This window comes from Phyllostomus discolor, chromosome 6, assembly GCF_004126475.2.
Source record: "Phyllostomus discolor isolate MPI-MPIP mPhyDis1 chromosome 6, mPhyDis1.pri.v3, whole genome shotgun sequence".
In the NCBI taxonomy this organism is placed as follows: domain Eukaryota; kingdom Metazoa; phylum Chordata; class Mammalia; order Chiroptera; family Phyllostomidae; genus Phyllostomus; species Phyllostomus discolor.
This window is the reverse complement of record NC_040908.2, coordinates 71,450,871-71,468,532: the sequence shown is the minus strand read 5'-3', so window position 1 is coordinate 71,468,532 and position 17,662 is coordinate 71,450,871.

The following is a 17,662-nucleotide window of genomic DNA, read 5'->3' as shown; positions in this document are numbered from 1 at the left end:
ATGTGTTGAAGAAAAAATAATTGCTAAAAATCTTATCTAAATTTTGGTCCCCATGATGGTCTGAAAAGAAACCTTACATGGGTCACATATGTGTTTATAGTGATAGATGGCAGCAGTACTGGAAGTACTGGTGATGGTGATGTTGGGGGTGGGGATAGAGGGTGGCATTGGTGATTACAATCAAAGCCCTCAAAAACTGGTTAAACACTTTACCTTATGTATTAGAGATTAAGAAGTCTGTGCTACCTATTTTTTCATTCTTAGCTTTCTTATCCACCAAATGTTGATATCCACTAAAGATGTTCTTTAAGACTTGAAAGGCACTTTCAAAAGAAAGGGGAAAAGTGAAATTTAAGCAACTGCTTAAGGGATATACTTCTCTATGTAGGTGAGCTTCTATTCTTCATTATTACTTTCATCATAATCATTGGTCCTGGAAGTATTTCAAAGTATCAGTAGTCCTTGAAGCTGCTATAGCATAAGATTCCAAGGATGCAGAACAGTCACTTCATGAGGACTATCATGCAGATATGCAACACTTTTTTTTAAGATTTTATTTATTTATTTTTAGAGAAGGAAGGGAGGGAGAGAGAGAGAGAGAAACATCAATGTGCGGTTGCTGGGGGTTCTGGCCTGCAACCCAGGAATGTACCCTGGCTGGGAATCGAACCTGGGACACTTTGGTTCCCAGCCCGTGCTCAATTCACTGAGCTACGCCAGCCAGGTGCAACACTTTTTTTTACCAATGCTCAAAATGTCTGGGCAGAGAAATTCTTCTGCCAGTGGTGCAAATTAGCATAAACAGAGAAATTCCTCCCCTGTGTGGCTGTGTTTAATGAGTAATGAGGTAGTCATAGGCAGTTTGTTAAATATTTCTCTTCTCATTCTAAGCTCACAATAAGTTTGAATATCCCCAATGACTGTGAAGTTAGGCACAGTCATGTGACTGTTCTGACCAATGAAATATGAGAAAAGGCATATTTCACTTCTGGGCAGAAGCTTTAAGAGCCAGGGCAAGCTTCACCATGTTCCCTTCCCAACTATGGTGAATGTGAAAACAGGTGTAGGGAGGAGGCTCCAACATCCTAAGTCCCTAAATGTCTACAAGCAGCAGACACCCCTTCTGACCCACGGTGGACATGCAGTGGGATCAAGAAAACTCTTATTGTTTGAAGCCACTAAGATTTTTATAGTTATTTGCTACCACAGCATAACCTTCTATATTCTAACAGATATAGGTGGCAAAGAGCCAAAACAAGGGGTTTAAAGTCACTAGTGGTCATAACAGAAAGAAGGAATCTATGTCTTTCTGAGAAGAAACTGAAACCTCAAGCCTCTCTATTCATCTAATCACTAACTCTAAGACATTTAACCATTCCCTAGGGGAGGTCTATTCTGAACAAAAAGTACCTAGCAAAAAGCTATGCTGTGACCTGTAAGCAATCAAAAGTCACTCTAGCCCACAAATTGCAGGAATCATTTGGTGCTCTCTTCTAAGTTCTGTTTTAAACCAAAAAAGTCACCTTCTTCCCAACATCTATGTGAAGAGGCACAGAACTGTTCACTTAAAGACTGCACTGTTCAAGAGATTAGCCTCCTTAAGGAACTCTTAAGAAAACCAAACCTCACAAAATCAGTACATTATCACATTCAGAGTGAGGCGGCAAATATGAAAAGCCCATCTGTGCCCCTCCCCATAACCTCACATATCCTACCACTCTCCAGAGCTATGCATGAAAAATCTAACACATTCAAAGTGTAGAAGCTCTTTGAAAGTTTGCTCCAGTGTGTCTTATATGCAAGTTGCAGTCTCACAGAGTCTCGCCAACAACAACAAAGAAGAAAGAAAAGGGAAGGTTTTCTTTTCTCTGGACTTAGGAGTGAAACATAAAACTACTCTTTTCTGTGAGGCTGAATGGTCTGATTTTCCACACTCAGGGTGATCTCTTACTGGCTATCACCTTCATAATATCCATGTGGCTTTTAGTGGGCACTTCTTTCCCCAAGTGAATTCCATGATAGCAGTGGCCCAAAGAGATGCTCTGGTTCCCTAATGAAGGGCCTAGGGTCATCACCAAACCTCAGGGTGATTGTAAGAAAAAGGAAATGAATGATATAAGTGTGGTTTAAAACACTAATGGTGCTATATATTAATGGCTTTATTTCTAGCACCCTAATTCCACCCACATCTTCTGTGTCTGCTGTGTCTAACTGCTTAAGTTTTCTGAATCTCTCTACATAGGTAAGTACAGAGGGAATTAATGCTTATTAGAAATGCTCCAAGTACAAAATTTACACAAAACCCCTATGAGTTGGGTGTTATCTCTAAGAATACAGAGAAGTGCAGAGAATTTAGCAGTTTATCCAGGGTGATGCAACAGGGGTAACATGGAAGGCCCCAGTCAGAACCCTATCTGCCCACTGACTCAACAGACACATGATGCCTCCCATCTAAGGTTTTCCCCTGCTACCAGCCAGGTCTGGTCCAAAAAAGATGCATGTGGAGGTGCTGTGTATTTAGCCAATGAGAAGAATGTACTAAACTGCCCATTTTAAGTTGCCAAGACAGAACTCTCAATCTAGAGTTTCTTAGATGTAACCACAGACAATCAGGCAAAAGCAACCAGACAGGCAAATGAGGATGAAAAGACAGGGCCTCTTCCCATTAGGAAGAGAGGGTAAGACAGAGCAACTGTGAAAAAGAAATTAGAAATTAAAGCCAATTCAAAATTCAATGAAAACATGAAAAGTTAGTTGTGCATTAACAAATATTGGTTTGAAATGTCTAATAGCTTGGGAAATTTCTACAGGAAGAAGACAACATATTATATCCATAAAAGCAAAGAGAGCAGGGAGAGATAAAACATAAAAGTAAAAGACAGTCTACAGATACATAAGGAATATTGACAGGGAAATTTGATGATGGGGGCAGAGAAAAAAGTCCAAAGGGAAAGGAGGGGACCAGGGAGTAAATGTGGAAAACTTCGTGGAAAGTTGACTTTAAACTTTAAAAGAGAAAACAAGACAAAAGGGAAGAAAATCCAAGGAGAAAATTGAAAATAAACTAAAATTAAGCAGATTGAAATGGTGAAAATTATTGTCCTGGTTGGGTGGTTCAATTGGTTGGAGTGTCATCTGTGCAGCAAAAGGTTTCAGGTTCAATCCCTGGTCAGGGCACATACCTAGATTGCAGGTTTGATGTTTCTCTCTCAGATCTCTTTCTTTTTCTCTTTCTCTTTCTCTTCCTCTTTCTCTTTCCCTTTCTCTTTCTCTCCCTTCTTCTTTTTCTAAAATCAATGAATATATCCTTGGGTAGGGATTAAAAAAAGAAAAAACATGTCAAAATTATTTCTGCAAAAAGGCAAACACATACTGTCTTCTTAGAAAACAAGTTTAAATAGACATCAGAAGTGCTAGAAAAATCACCCAGGGCCAAATCACCTAACTCAGGTCAAGAAGGCTGATAAATACATTAGCTACTTAAGGAGGCATAACCAAGAAAAAGAACAGTATTTTAATATTCAAAACATATGAAGGTTTCTAAACAATATTTTTGTGGCAAACCTCCAGATTTTAATTCAGTCTTTTTCTCCAGTTATTTACATACCCAAAGTCACATGTTCATCTCAAATAATTACCAAAAAAAATGTTTGCAACCTCTTTCTTCACTTCTTTGAAAATGGCGCAATAAGAAATTCCTTACCTTGGGGTATATATCCATATTCCCTCACAATGCTCTTGATTTTCATCATACTTGTACTATTAAATTTTTTTAATTTAGCCCTACTGGTTTACTGAGTTAACTGATTCACCAACCTCACTGGAATTTATAGCTGAGTATCATTCATTTCAGTCCAAACAGGCCATCCATTTAAAAACATAGACACAGGATGGACTTTCCTCAATATTAATTAATGTGCACTGCTTCCTCACAGCAGATCATTAGCAAAATGGCTTTTCTTAAATGCTGGATCTATAATATGCACATTCAGAATTGAGTAGTGAATGATCACCATAAATTCCCAAAGTTGAAGGGATAATTTAATAGCCCATATCACTTTATTTGGATGATTTAGTTGCCCATGCCTTTTCATATAGAGAATTATATCTTTAAAAAGCATATTCCCTAATCTTTTAGTAATCTTTTTCATCAGAAAAACCTTCCTGATTGATGACATGAGAAAAGAATAAATTTAAGATTGTATATACTAGTCTTAAAAAAACTAGTTTAAAAAAAGAAATGTTTCTATACTTAAAATGATATTTTGCAGCCCAAAATGTAAAAATATAGTTTGCAAACTGTCTGGGTCACTTTTGTAATGTTGTGGTCATATTTTCAAAGTAACATCTATGGAGAAATCACTTAGATTTTTGGTCTCAGTGATTTCATTGGAGAGGAGTGAGGTGGCAGAACATCTGATTTTTCTTTTTCCATCCAGATGCCTGTTTCCTTTTTATTTAGCAAAGCTACCCTGAAACTCATATAAATGATGACTTAATGAAATTAATATATAAAAGGTTGAGAGACATAAGAAAGGATTCTATAATTTGACCTCAGACTAGAAAGCAAAGTTGAAGGGTCTCCATTCTCACCTGCACAGGTGCATTATGTCTCCAAAGTGGAGTTTCATTCCCCAGTTCTGAATAGCACCATCCAACAAAAAAAAATTATCATGACAAACAAATGGTGTTTTCAAATCAAAATAATAATGTCAAGTACAGTGGGAATACCGGGACCTCAGAGAAAGGACTTGAAAAGTTTGAATCAGGAACATTGCCAAAGAGTGTCAGAAATTCTTCTTTTGTTTATCTCTCACCTGCCCTTTCATGGGATGTCTTATAATCTCTGGCTGCACAGCAACACTGATTCACTGTGAAGGTGAATACTTGTGACCTGTAAGACAATTTTCTCTAAGGAGCTTTTGACATACTTTATTTCATTTCTTCTTCCAAAGTCCTTGTGATACTGAAGTCAAATAGTAAATAGGTATATTGTTGACTGAAGGGGTATTAGTTAAACCTAAACCAGCTAATGTTATCAAAGGCATGACATTCAGTTTTATTGTGGTTGCTTTATCAATATGCTCAAAGAGTTTCCCATGAGACTATTCCTAGGTATAAAGCTCAAGTGTCCTTTGCCAAACTACACAGTCACTGCACCTCACTGGGTGGGGCTCGGGAGAAGCAATGGGACAGGACATAGAGCTCTCACACACAGCAGCTTCCGTCAATTCAGATCTCTCCTAGTGGAGAAAAATGGCGCCAAAAGTTGGCAGTCTTTTATTTCCCTTCCTTCCAAAAATGAAAGCATTACATCATTAGCGAGGTTTACTCTGACTTCCCACCTCCTGGGGTTACCTGGCACTCAGGCTGGTCAAGGTATCTTGCAGTTTCCATTAAGGTAAACAACAGTAAGAGGCAGATCAACAACTTAAGAAACTTAATCACTTAAGAAAAGTGTCAGTGCAGGACTTAGTTCTGGTTTTTATAAGGCTTTGGAGCAGGAAGGTGATGGTCATTTAGAAAAAAAGAAATACTTTTGTTTCATTCCTCATGAAAATCTGCTCTGAGAGTTTCAATTCTTAATTGTGTCTCTTTTTTTTGTCATTTCAATTGGTCATAAAAAAGTTCTGTCAAATACTAGAAGCATGAATTAATAATAAATCAATCCCTATGTTCTCAGATTTCCAAACATCATTAGTACACATCAAAATATATATGATTTAGCCAAATTTCATATGAAGTTCATGACTGCTGACATCTCAGCTCTGTAAGACTCTTTCAAGCCATCTCCCAGAAAAACAGTCTCTGTGGGGATTTTAACTCAGAAAGAGTTCTGCCTCTTGTTATATTGAAAAAAAAAAATTAACAGATCTGCAATGTTAAGAAAAACATCTGAGGAAAGAGAGAAGGAAAAACAAGCAGGGGCAGGTGCTTGCTTCTGAGGTTGGAATCTGGCTGGTCCTGTGCATGTGGGTCAGGGCACATACACAGCTGCCACACTAACATGCCACTCTTAAGGGCTCACAAAAAGATCTGGGAGAATGTGTCCCATTAATACCTCTCAAACAAAGAATTTCTTCATAATAGATCATATCAGCTTTGGAGACTGGGTCTATATAACTGAAGCAACTGTAAAGTGAAAATTTTAGAAAGCCTTGTAGATATTGAAGCTATATCATATCAAATATATAGAAATTTAGAGACACCTTAGAGCCTGAGGCCAGCAGTGCCCACTACAATAGCCTACCTAATAAAGGCAGGTCTCTCCTAACTGATCACTTCTCCAAGGCCTGTCATGGTGCTACAACTGAAGACTCCCAAACCATGCTTGCTATTCTTCATCTGCCCACCCCAAGGAACCCTGTCTGACCTCTGGAGTTGAGTATCAGGCTGCACCTTTTGGAATTTATCACCAATTTAGCATCTGTGCTCAGCAATAGAGCCTCTGAATCCAAAACAGGACTGTTTCCTGGCTCAGAACTCCAGTTCCAAATTCCTGAGGCTTGAAAGTAATGGGAAAACAGATCTTCAGCACTCTTCTGATTCAGAAATCATTCAAACTGACAAGAGATAAGAAATTGACAAGGAGATACAACTCCTTAATTTGCATAGCTGTCTTTTCTTCCTCCTACATAGTGAGGAACAGAGTAGTCTTAACCTTCACTTCCTCACTTCTCTCAGTTTAAGTAAGGCATGGTACCTAACATTAACAAAAATGTGTGCTACCTGCAGGGTACAAATTCTCTTTCACATGTTGTACCACATGACATTCTAGAAGAGCTGTATAATTTTTACGTGTGCTTTTCCTCGAGTTGATATGTATGCAGCCCTGCATACTTTTGGCATAACCTAACCTATGCTCTACACAGAAACTGCACAATAACCTCCTAAAAATGAAGGCAGTTAAAATAAAAAAACACACACACACACACAGAGGGCATTGGTGGCTTAAGTATTTAGGTAGGCGGAGGTAAGCTTCTGACTCAGGACAACAGAATGCTGGTACTAGAAAGGGTAGCCAAGATTTTCTGGTGCAGCCCTTTATTTTGCAGGTAAGCCCTGCAGAAGTGAAATGGCTACAGAAGGCAGGTTAAACAGCTAATGAGGAAGGGGAAAGCCCAAGTATTTCTCATGATTCCAAGTCTTTCTGTTATGCCAGGATCATAAACCTCTTTGAGATACTGATGTGAGTTAGGTCTTTTCCAGGAGGGAAATGTGTGTGTGTGTGTGTGTGTGTGTGTGTGTGTAAGCCCCGCCATTGTTAATATAATGAGAATGATTTATGCAACATCAACATAACCTGGCAGCCAAAGGAGAGAGGACTGGAATGCTTATGCATGACCAATGACGACTTCACTGTACTGGTCAGTGGGGACCATAGAAGCCGTTGAGTGAGCATGTGTACTGTCACATTCAAAATGAGTGAGCGAGTAGAGCAACACATCTGCATCAAATTTTGCATTAAGCTTGAACATTCCTCCACAGGAACTATTTGGATAATTCAGAAGGCCTCAGCTATGGGCAACTAGTGATTGGCAGCTCATCAAAACAGCGCTCCTGCTCATGCAACACGTCTTGTGCAGAGGTTTTTGGCGAAACATTAAATCACCCAAGTGACTCAGCCCCCCACAGTCCATATGTGGTGCCCTGCAACTTCTGGCTTTCCCCAAAACTAAATTCACCTTTTAAAGGGGAGAGAGTTTAGACCATTAGGGAGATTCAGGAAAATACAATAGGGCAGCTGAGAGTGACTGAGAGAACTGTGTGAGGTCCCTAGGTGCCTACTTTGCAGGAGAATTAGACATCATTGTCCTGTGTACAATGTTTCTTGTATCTTGTATCTTCTTCAGTAAATGTCTCTATTTTTCATATTACATGGCTTGATACTTTCTGGACAGACCCGTATATGGACACACACAAATGTGTACAAATAAACTCAGGAGGTTCACAAAGCCCCAAGATCACCTCTGGATGCTTAACAGGTCCATTAACCCCAGATTAAGAAATTCTGCCCCTCTTCTAAGTAGAAAGTGCTACTTTTTAACAACTTTAAAAACTTAGAATCTAAACTAGATTTAATGACGTAATATATAAACTTCAGGAGGAAATAATTCCAACAGCTCAGATAAATTAAGCTCTAATTTATCTAAAAAGTCCATATTTTTAACATGTGTCAAGTAAAAAAATTTATAAGAGAAATTTAAACCTCCATGTATTTACTACTAATTTCACAAACGGACATGGAATATCTTTCCTCATAACATGGAGATGGCTCAGCAGTATTTAAATGATTCTTTATTCCAAGTCATATAAATATGCACCAGATGTATCTTTTGTAAATGTTATGTTTTTCAACTCCTCAGCATTTGCAAGTAGTTGAAAGTTATGTCAAGCATGCTTTAATGGGGCATAAAAGTGTATTGTATTCAAAGAGATGGCACAACTCTGTAATAGGTGAAAATACAAATGTTGTTGATGGATACATTTTCATTTTATTGATTTATACCACGTAATAGAATGTCCTGTGTTCTTCTTTACATGGAAGTTCTATCTCAATTGAAATATAAACAGATATTTAAAAACCATGCTTACATTAATGGATTACAGAAAATTGAAAGGACAGAAATTTATGACAGAAGGCAATTTAAGATCAACTAAATCTCAACCCTGATTTACTAGATAACAAAACTGATACCAAAAGGGTTACAGAAACAACCAAGTCACTAAATTAGTGACAAGTTGCTCAGTGTATGACTTTATATATCTGTAAACACAAGGAACTTTACTGAGCTCTTTTATCTCTTGACTACCTAAACAGAAGGAGGATGAGGAGGAGGAAGAGAAAGAAGAAACAGGAAAACATATATAATTTATTGATTTCTTGGACATACTGGGAAGAAACAGAATGATTTATATTTTTCAAACTGTCAAATTATCTCATGAGAAGTAAATATAGGAAGTAAAATGCCAATTGTTAGCATTAAAAATGGTCAAAGAATATCATCATGCTATTTCTTTAATATTAAATTCTCATAAACACAAGATTCACTTTTTTTTAAGATTCACTTTTTTATTTTTAATACAAAAATAACCTAGTATATTCCATTCAGAATGTTTTCTTTGAGGTTAGATACATCAAAGATGTTTAGGAAGTATATTCAAGTCAGATGTAATTAACAGTTTGTCTTGAAAACTGTGGATTTTTTAAAGAAAAGTTAACAGATTTATAGCTTATGGTAAACTTGGCTTTTTAGTGTTTCTTTTTTTTTTTACTATAAAGATAATAAACCCTATCCCAGGTTGTTCCATGTGACTTTTTGACGTCTCGAAGCCAACTACAGCATTTAAGGATGTGTATCTGCTTATTCTGATTTTACCCTGGCTCACTTTTCCTACCTTAGGGCTTTTTTTTTGGCATGGATTTCTATAAACTGCCTTAAATTGTTTCTTGGAATTAGTCAGAATATTAATTCATTAATAACTAATTAATTAATGGGTGAAAGTCATTTTGCTGGAAGCCCAGTAACCTTTTTACTTTGACCTTCACAAATAACATTCTGCCCTTTAGGGGCCAGCAACAACAATGACTTCATTTAGACAAATCATTATTGAGAGGAACATCAGTGTTTCTCAAAGTTCCATAGCTGGCTCTATGGAACCCCAAACAAAAACTCTATTCCCTCTGTCAGGAAACCAGCATTTGCATGCTCTGCTCCTGAGTCCTTGTAAGGAGGAGCCTTGCACAGCTTCACAGCATTCCTGTGGGAGGCACAGAGTCCTGCCTCACTGTTTTTATCCTGGGCCCCCTGAAATATCTCCAAGACCAGTAAGGAGGTTTAAGACAGTGGCTCTGACTCTGGCTGCAAGATGTCCACACTGCTCCTGCAAAAGGTATTTGTGAGCTGAGGAGCTGAACCAGCCGAAGCAGTTCACAGGCTCTTCCATCATCCTGGAAGCAGGGACAATCCCCAGAGTCAGTAGTCACCATCATGTTTAGGGACAATGCTTCTAGACAATAGGTTATTTTCTTCCACAGAGTACTCATATACAGAGAAGCTGGCATGTTGCTACATGTATATTTAACATAAGAGTTTACAGAGGTACACACATGCACTTTTTGAGACCCTATAACCTGCTACACTTCATTGTAAATGTACCATCCAAATCAAATCATAATCATCGTTCCATGTTAATACAGTGAGGCTTATTGTGCTCTCATTATCACGTAAAGCTGGGAGATGTGGCTGACTGCGGTAATGGTGTGTAAAGGAAGACTTAACAGCCTTTACCATCCTTGTTTTGATATAAGACTAGTAGGGCACTGCACCCATAGATATCACCTTACTGCTTCCCCAGCTAGCACAGGTGTCCCTAAAGGGGAGAAATCAGCAGGAGCCCCCCACCCCAAATTTGGAAAGCTGTGCTATTAAAAGCACTTTGTCTCTAAGAGACGTAACTGATGTCCAAAACTGGGTACCACCACCACATTGTGACTTTGGGCAAATGACTAAGCCCCTAGATGCCTCAGCTGACTCATCTGTCAAGCCTGAGTATGAGCTGGACTTTAAAGGGTGCTTAGAGACTTAAATAGGACAACACCCATAAGATGCATGTTTTAATACCTGGTACATGGTAAATCTTTAGTAAAATTGTGTCATTATTATTATTGTTGTTTTCATTGTTGCTATTGTTACAGAAATTCTCTTCTGAGTCATTAGGCATGAAAAATGAGAAAAGATTTGCTTGGAAGAGTTCACCTTTTCTCATCTCCCCATATGCAGAGAGTGGGCACAGGCTGCTAAATTCTGTCAGATCATTCTCCCTCCAGCCCATTCAGAGGATGAAAGTGGAGAGAGTGCCCAGGACCCAGGCTGCAACCCTACTGCCTCTTGTCAGCCACAGCTGTGCAGTCCAGCTACCTGCCCTGAGCACAGCTACCTTGCTCCCATGACAAAATCCAGACTGAGTGTAGTAAGAATATTTTCAGAAGAATCCAGAGGAAAATCTCAGAGGTTGCCCTTCTCCCTGGTTTTCCTTCCAAGAATCCCTTCTGTTTTGGTTCCCTGAAGGTAAGAAGGGAAAATCCCATCAAACTCAAAATGATATTAAAGTGGTATCTGTTGGGAGGTTGAGGGGGTGGGGGGAGTCCATACTGAGCAATCTTACTCACCTCCAATGGGTCCCATTAACAACTTCTACTCTATAAAGAACATGACCCATTAGAACCGAGAGGCAACAACAATGGTTGGCAAAGAAGTTGTTTCTTCACATCACTTATTCCACTGTCACCCACTCCTCCTTTCTAAGTTTCTCCAAAATCTTGGGAAACCAGTTCAATGCTTTCTCAATGCCAGTATAGACCTGTGACACCTTTAAAGCATAAAGCTTGGCACAAGAAAATTTAAAAATAGACAACAAATTTGCATTTGATGCTTAATGCACCTACCCCTTAGTATAATGTATATAAAACTTATTTCTCTTCTCCCCAAAACACTTTAGCTATTACCAATGCCACTGAATTTACTAATACTGAAAGCTAAAATCAGCTCATTAACACAGCCAAAGCTGGTTCTGCAATGACTTCTAAGATCCAAGGTACAAAGTGAATGTGTGGCTTGGGGCCTCTGTGGAGTTTTCTATGAGCATGAGGAACATGCTTGTTGTACTGCAGCAGCTTTCCCACCCACCACACACACACACACACACACACACACACACACACACACAGTGTTGGAGCCAGGCCTGGTAGGTTGGTCCCATTTAATAGACAGGAGTGAACTCTGGGTGGCCTAAGGAAGGGAAAAAAGATAAAGATGTGGTCACAGCCATGCTCTCTGAAGGGTTATTCATGTAATCACAATTTGTTTTTGTTGTCTACTGATCTGATTTTCAAGAGTATCTCATCATCACACTGGATCTGCAGCCTTACAAATGAGACCTTTACTTCCAGCTAACACAATGGTACAATGGTTGCTGATGTAGCCAATACACCAAAGTCAGTATTGGAAAACAGCATTATTTTCAAGATACTTTATAAATATTATAAAGCATATTTTTAAAAATCATGTCAAAACTGTTTTTATATCAGTTTTGGACTTTTTTTTCTTTTTTTTAAGGACTATGTACTTGGGGCTAGGGGCAGTTAATAGTAGCCAGTCCTGATTGGTCAACATCTGTTTCTTTATAGAAACCTTACTTGCCAAGTAGCTGGACAGCGATACCCCTTTGGTATTCATGGAAGTACTTGCCGAACAATAATGACAATAATTGCCTCTGATTCTTGTGTTTACAACACTGCCAAAGTATCATTAGGGCCTTATTTATAGATAATAATGCTTATTAATCACAAGTATTTGAATTTTGGAATGTATTAGATTAATATTCTTTTGTACCTCAGTGCTGTACTAATGCTGTGAAAGACATTTACTGAATGAGACTCATTGTCAATGCTTATTTTGAGCTGCAAAATAATGTGTGTAATTTGCAGGTGAAAGATAAAGAAATTACTGGCTACCTCTCAACAGCCTGCATTGTGATCAGCGGCCAACACCAAGAATTAAGCTCTCACTCTAAAATGAGAAAGAAAAGAAGCAAAATAAATATTCCTGTAGGTATTATTTTCAAAAAATCTTGTAAATTCTTATGAGAGAAGAACTTCCTAATAATGTCTATTATCTTGTTTGCCATAAATCTTCAGTGGATGGCATCAATTTATTGAGAAGGGTCTAGGGTGAAGAATAATTAGTGATTCAGTAAAAATTCATATTGCCTAACTTTTTGGAGGGTCAAAGAAAAAAGTACCATAGAATGACTAACAGTTGTAACCAACAAAAGTACAATCTTTGGTCTAACTGACTAGTTTTAAACATCCTTCATTTATTTATTCATTAAATCTCTTTATATGTTTAATTTCTGTACAAACAAACATTAAACCTATCAAGTACTTCCCTATTTTTATGTGCTTCTGGAAATTGAAATCATTAAAAATTTCAAAAGGTTATCACACTTTTTCTAAGATTAATACAAAAAACATAATTTCTGTTAATATAATAAAATGACTTTATAAACATAAAATATCACCAGCCAATAGTTTTCACCTGGCCACTCCCTCCTGAAATTATAGCAAATATGAAGTCAGCAATGTTTTCTTTTTATCCATCATACGATTTTATTTGTTCTTGGAGTATTCACACTTTATGTGTGAAAACAATACTTCAGGTAATTAATTAGATGAATGCAAGATATAGTGACATAATTTTCCAGAAATATTTGAGAAAGAAAGCAAAGCTTATTAATATAGTCCTAGGTGCCATTTTAAAAATAATATTTGTAACTACATAGCTTTTTAAAAATTGTCTGTGATTAGTGTTTACTAATATTTTTTAGACTAAACCAAAACAATACTTAATTTTATCCTACTCTACCAAAAATTACTTTAAAATATTGTATTGGGTCTAATAACCACCTGCAATATATGAACACTGTCCTCTGTTATTCTCTCAATTTTTGTCCCCCACAGGAAGTAAAGAGATTGTACCTTTCAATTCACCAAATCACACTGAGAAAATCGTCCTCCCTAAAATATCCTTGAAAATATGTTCAGCTAACATTTCCAAGTCAGAGCATACAAGGAGACTAAGATTCTAACTCATTAAATGTATAATGTTAACATTTCAATCTATTGCTAAATGTAAATAACCTTAGCAATCCCAGTTGGACTATTTAATATTAATTTAAAGTATTTTATAATATGTGAGTGTCTCCTCTCATGGGGCTAAGTAGAAAGGTGAACAATTATCTAATAACTTCAATCAATGCACTCAGCCAAACCTGGTAAGTCAGATCCCTTAACTCTCTTTATTTAAATCTGGTAAATGTCTCTGCAGGAGGTCCACTCAGGTGTGTTTCATCTCTCATAACATTGGGGGAATGGGGACTCAAGCAAAAGCTTATAAAATTAAGCTATTACTGTTGCTGTCTTACAAACTGAATCATTACAGCGAGCCAATATAGATTATCCAAATTTCACCATGTCCTTTTTTCTCTTCTTAATAGGTAGATGGAAGAGAAAGCAGCAATGTCTGAAATCTCCAAATTGTTAATTCAATTCTCCAGTTTATTTTGCTTTCAGTAGATATTGCCTAATTCTCTCTTTAAAAGGCACTAGTAGTGACTGAGGAAAGAAAATAAACATTTTGAGAGAACAGATACATCTCACCTCAGCGTGTGACAATGATGATGTCTAAACATTGAGGTTGAATACCTGAACTCTCCCTTGGGTGTCTCTCTGAACCTTACTGAATTAGCCTCACCCAACTGTTTACAGACTTAAAAGGGAAAGAAAGAGAGAAGAGAAGGGGGGAAAGAGGGAAGGAGGAAGAGAGGAAGGCAGGGAGGGAAGGAGGGGCAAAACTGGAAGTTTATAAAGTTAGACTTTAAATTTGAGAGCATTGAAAAGATAATTCACTACAAAAAATGATTTGACAGAATAACTTGTACTCGACCAACATCCTAGCAGTTTTCTGAGCCCAGTTAAATATGAAACTTGAGATCTGTCAACATTTTATAGTTGCCTTGAGTTAATAAGCATTTTTCCTTGTTTTCCTTAACTGTCAAATTTTTTAATGAAATTTAATCTTGGATGCCTACATTCTGGGGAGTTTTATTTGCTGTATTATATTTCTGTCTGCTTGCAAGCCACAGAATGCCAAATATTCATTCATACAATCTTTCTATGTGTCTAACTTGAGCCTACTGTATCCACTTCATTAATTAAATTGATATAAAAAAGATTTTACATGTTTGTAGAGAGTAACTCTTCAGCTCAATTTTTGAATGAACATTGTGAATTTTTTAAATCATTATATAGCCTATGTTTCCTTAAGTCATGGCACACCATCAGAAAACTTCCTAAAATAAAAGGCTAACTTATTTTTGCAGTTGATTTTAAAACCCATCTAGAATAAAACATTTGCATCTCTTTCCAAGTAATAGTCATTTTAAAGACTTTTTACTTGTAATATTTCCATGGTTTTAAAAGCATTTTAAGAGACTAATAAGCTAACCTCAAAAAAGCAGTTGGACTAAAACTGATTTTAATTTTCACAAGCTCATCACTAATATTTAGACACTCCTGATGAGTCACCGGTCTTTCAAATACTGTCTGAATAAATAAGCAATAAATTACATGTGGGAATAAATGCAACCATAAACATCGTATATGTTTTTCAGTAAAGAAATATACATTTACATAAACAAAGAAAAGCCAACAAAATATTTTACAATATCAGTAAAAGTAAGTCTCATTATGTGAGAGAGCTCCTTCTATCACAGTTTTCAAGGAAATTTCAAAACTTTATTTTTTATTCCCTTATCAGCTAAGACAAATAACTGATAAGGTATGACATTCAATTATAATGTTTCTTTACATTTTCTCAGCACAAACAAGCATTGGATTTCTACCAATGTATTCATTTTAACTGTATTATTTTAACCCCCAAAAAAGTCTTTGAAAGTGAAAGATTTTAAAAACTTACAAGAAGCAAGTAAGTGACATGTCATTCCATATTGCACATCATTTCAAGGATAAATATATGCTTCAAATCTTTTCTACATTCTGAATTATCACTACACTACTAAATGTCTTTTATTGATATAAACAACCATAAAATTAAACTACTTAAAAATATTTCCTTTATAGTAGAATAGAAATAAAATTAATGTCCTCTGTTACTGTGTTCAGAATTGAATTTTTGTTCTGTCAACAGTATTTAATTTGCAGGAGGAAAAAGGCAAAAAGAACCACTGATTTTTCACAAAGTGTGCATATTTTAAATGTGTGTTAAAAAATATGATGCCTTTTATTTTATGTAAAATAAGTTATTTAAGTTCATAGTACTTTTAAATGGGGTGTGCTTAAAATATAAATATTATACATGTATTATTTATCAGTTTCTGTGGTGTCATTAACAGTTGCCACAACTCAGATTTCAATAGAAATTTTGAAATTTGTGTTAATATCATTAAGATATACTCATTCTTCTCTTATTTTAAGACTGCCTATTAAAGAATGTATTGTTAATCTCAGAAGTTTGGTGTATTACACAGGGACTTGTTACAGGCAAATACATTCAGTTGGGATGTGTATGATTATTGTGTTACATACATAAACATCTACCCTTATGCATATGTACATTTACATCATGTATAAATGTGTACATTTCCAAAGGGTACCATACTAAAGGAAGAGAAGTGTCTCAGGACTGCCATGCAACTAAAATGTTGCAACTAAAATGTTGCATGGCAGTCCTGTTTTTCATTGAGTGCTGTTTTCCATGAGAGTAGTTAGGGTTTTTCCAAAGGTAGGTGTTTGTAGACATGGTTTAGTTATTTACTGTTTTCCAAAAGGCTAGTTTTATAACCTTATGCCCACGTATGCTTTACATCAATGAGTGATACCCTTCTCTTCACCTTCCCCTTCTCTTAGGAAGGCCTATGGGAAAACAGCTAGATAAATAAATCAAAGGAAAGCTACACTTTGATTCTAAAAACAAAAACTCATCTATTTCATCAGTAAAATTTTGCCATTAACATTCTTTATTAAAGTTTAGCTGTCTACAAATTATCTTATGAAAGGAATGGTCAAAATTAGATGGAGATATTGGCTGGTGACAGTCTCCTGAGGTGAATGTGTGCAGATTTTACTGAGAGCCTTCTCCAGGACAGGTGGTCTTGTAAAAAATTATGGTCAATGGTAAAACCATCTAATGTTAACAAATCCAAGGAAAATATATAGATCCCACTAGAACTTCTAAATTATTGAAAATCCTCAGATACAAACATTAGGACCAAAAAAAGGACAACTAAAAGTATAAAGTTTCTGTTTCATATCCTCTGAATCTCATGTTATCAAAAATACAGTTTGGTAGTTGGGTTCATATTTTCCGTGATGTGAAATTTCACCGTTTTCTGAATTCTTTCCGCCCTGCTTTCCCCTTGAGAGTTGAACGGTCTGGATGGTGCTGGTTAATGTTTTCAAAAGAAGGAACTTCGTTTGGCCCAATTTTTTTTTCTACTAGACTGTTTTTCTGTTTTCTAATGAGAGATAACTGACAGCTCTGTTTTGTAATGAAATTATGGAAATCACAGACTGGTAGAAAGGGGAGTCATTATTTCAGAACTGAAAAGGTGTGAGTGTCTTTATCCAGCCCGCCCCCAAATTTCCCATTACTGGAAAGGAGCCAGTAAATTGGAAAGAAGCTGTGGACAGTGGCACATAACAGGACAGCTAAAGAGACTCCCTAAAAGCCATTTTTAATTGGTTCCTGCTACCTCTCTATGCCTCCAAAAATAAAAACAACCTCCATGCAAGCGATTTTGAAGGCAAAGACAAAAAAGGAAGCAGATACTCAAGTCCCTGAAACGTGGCTTTCCAGTGGGGGAAATCCAGTTTAAAAGAGCAGGCTGGGCGATGGAAAAGCTCTCCGTGGCATTTCTGTGCGAATATTGTCCCTTTCAGCCTTACTTTCGCTCACGTGAGACAGGGTGTCAATGAATATTCTCGGACCACAAGAGGGATCTCTTTTTAAATCACATGGGACGGAGGCAAAAGGACACTCTCGTGTGGAGAATAGGGGTGGAGGGAGGGAATGGGAAGGTG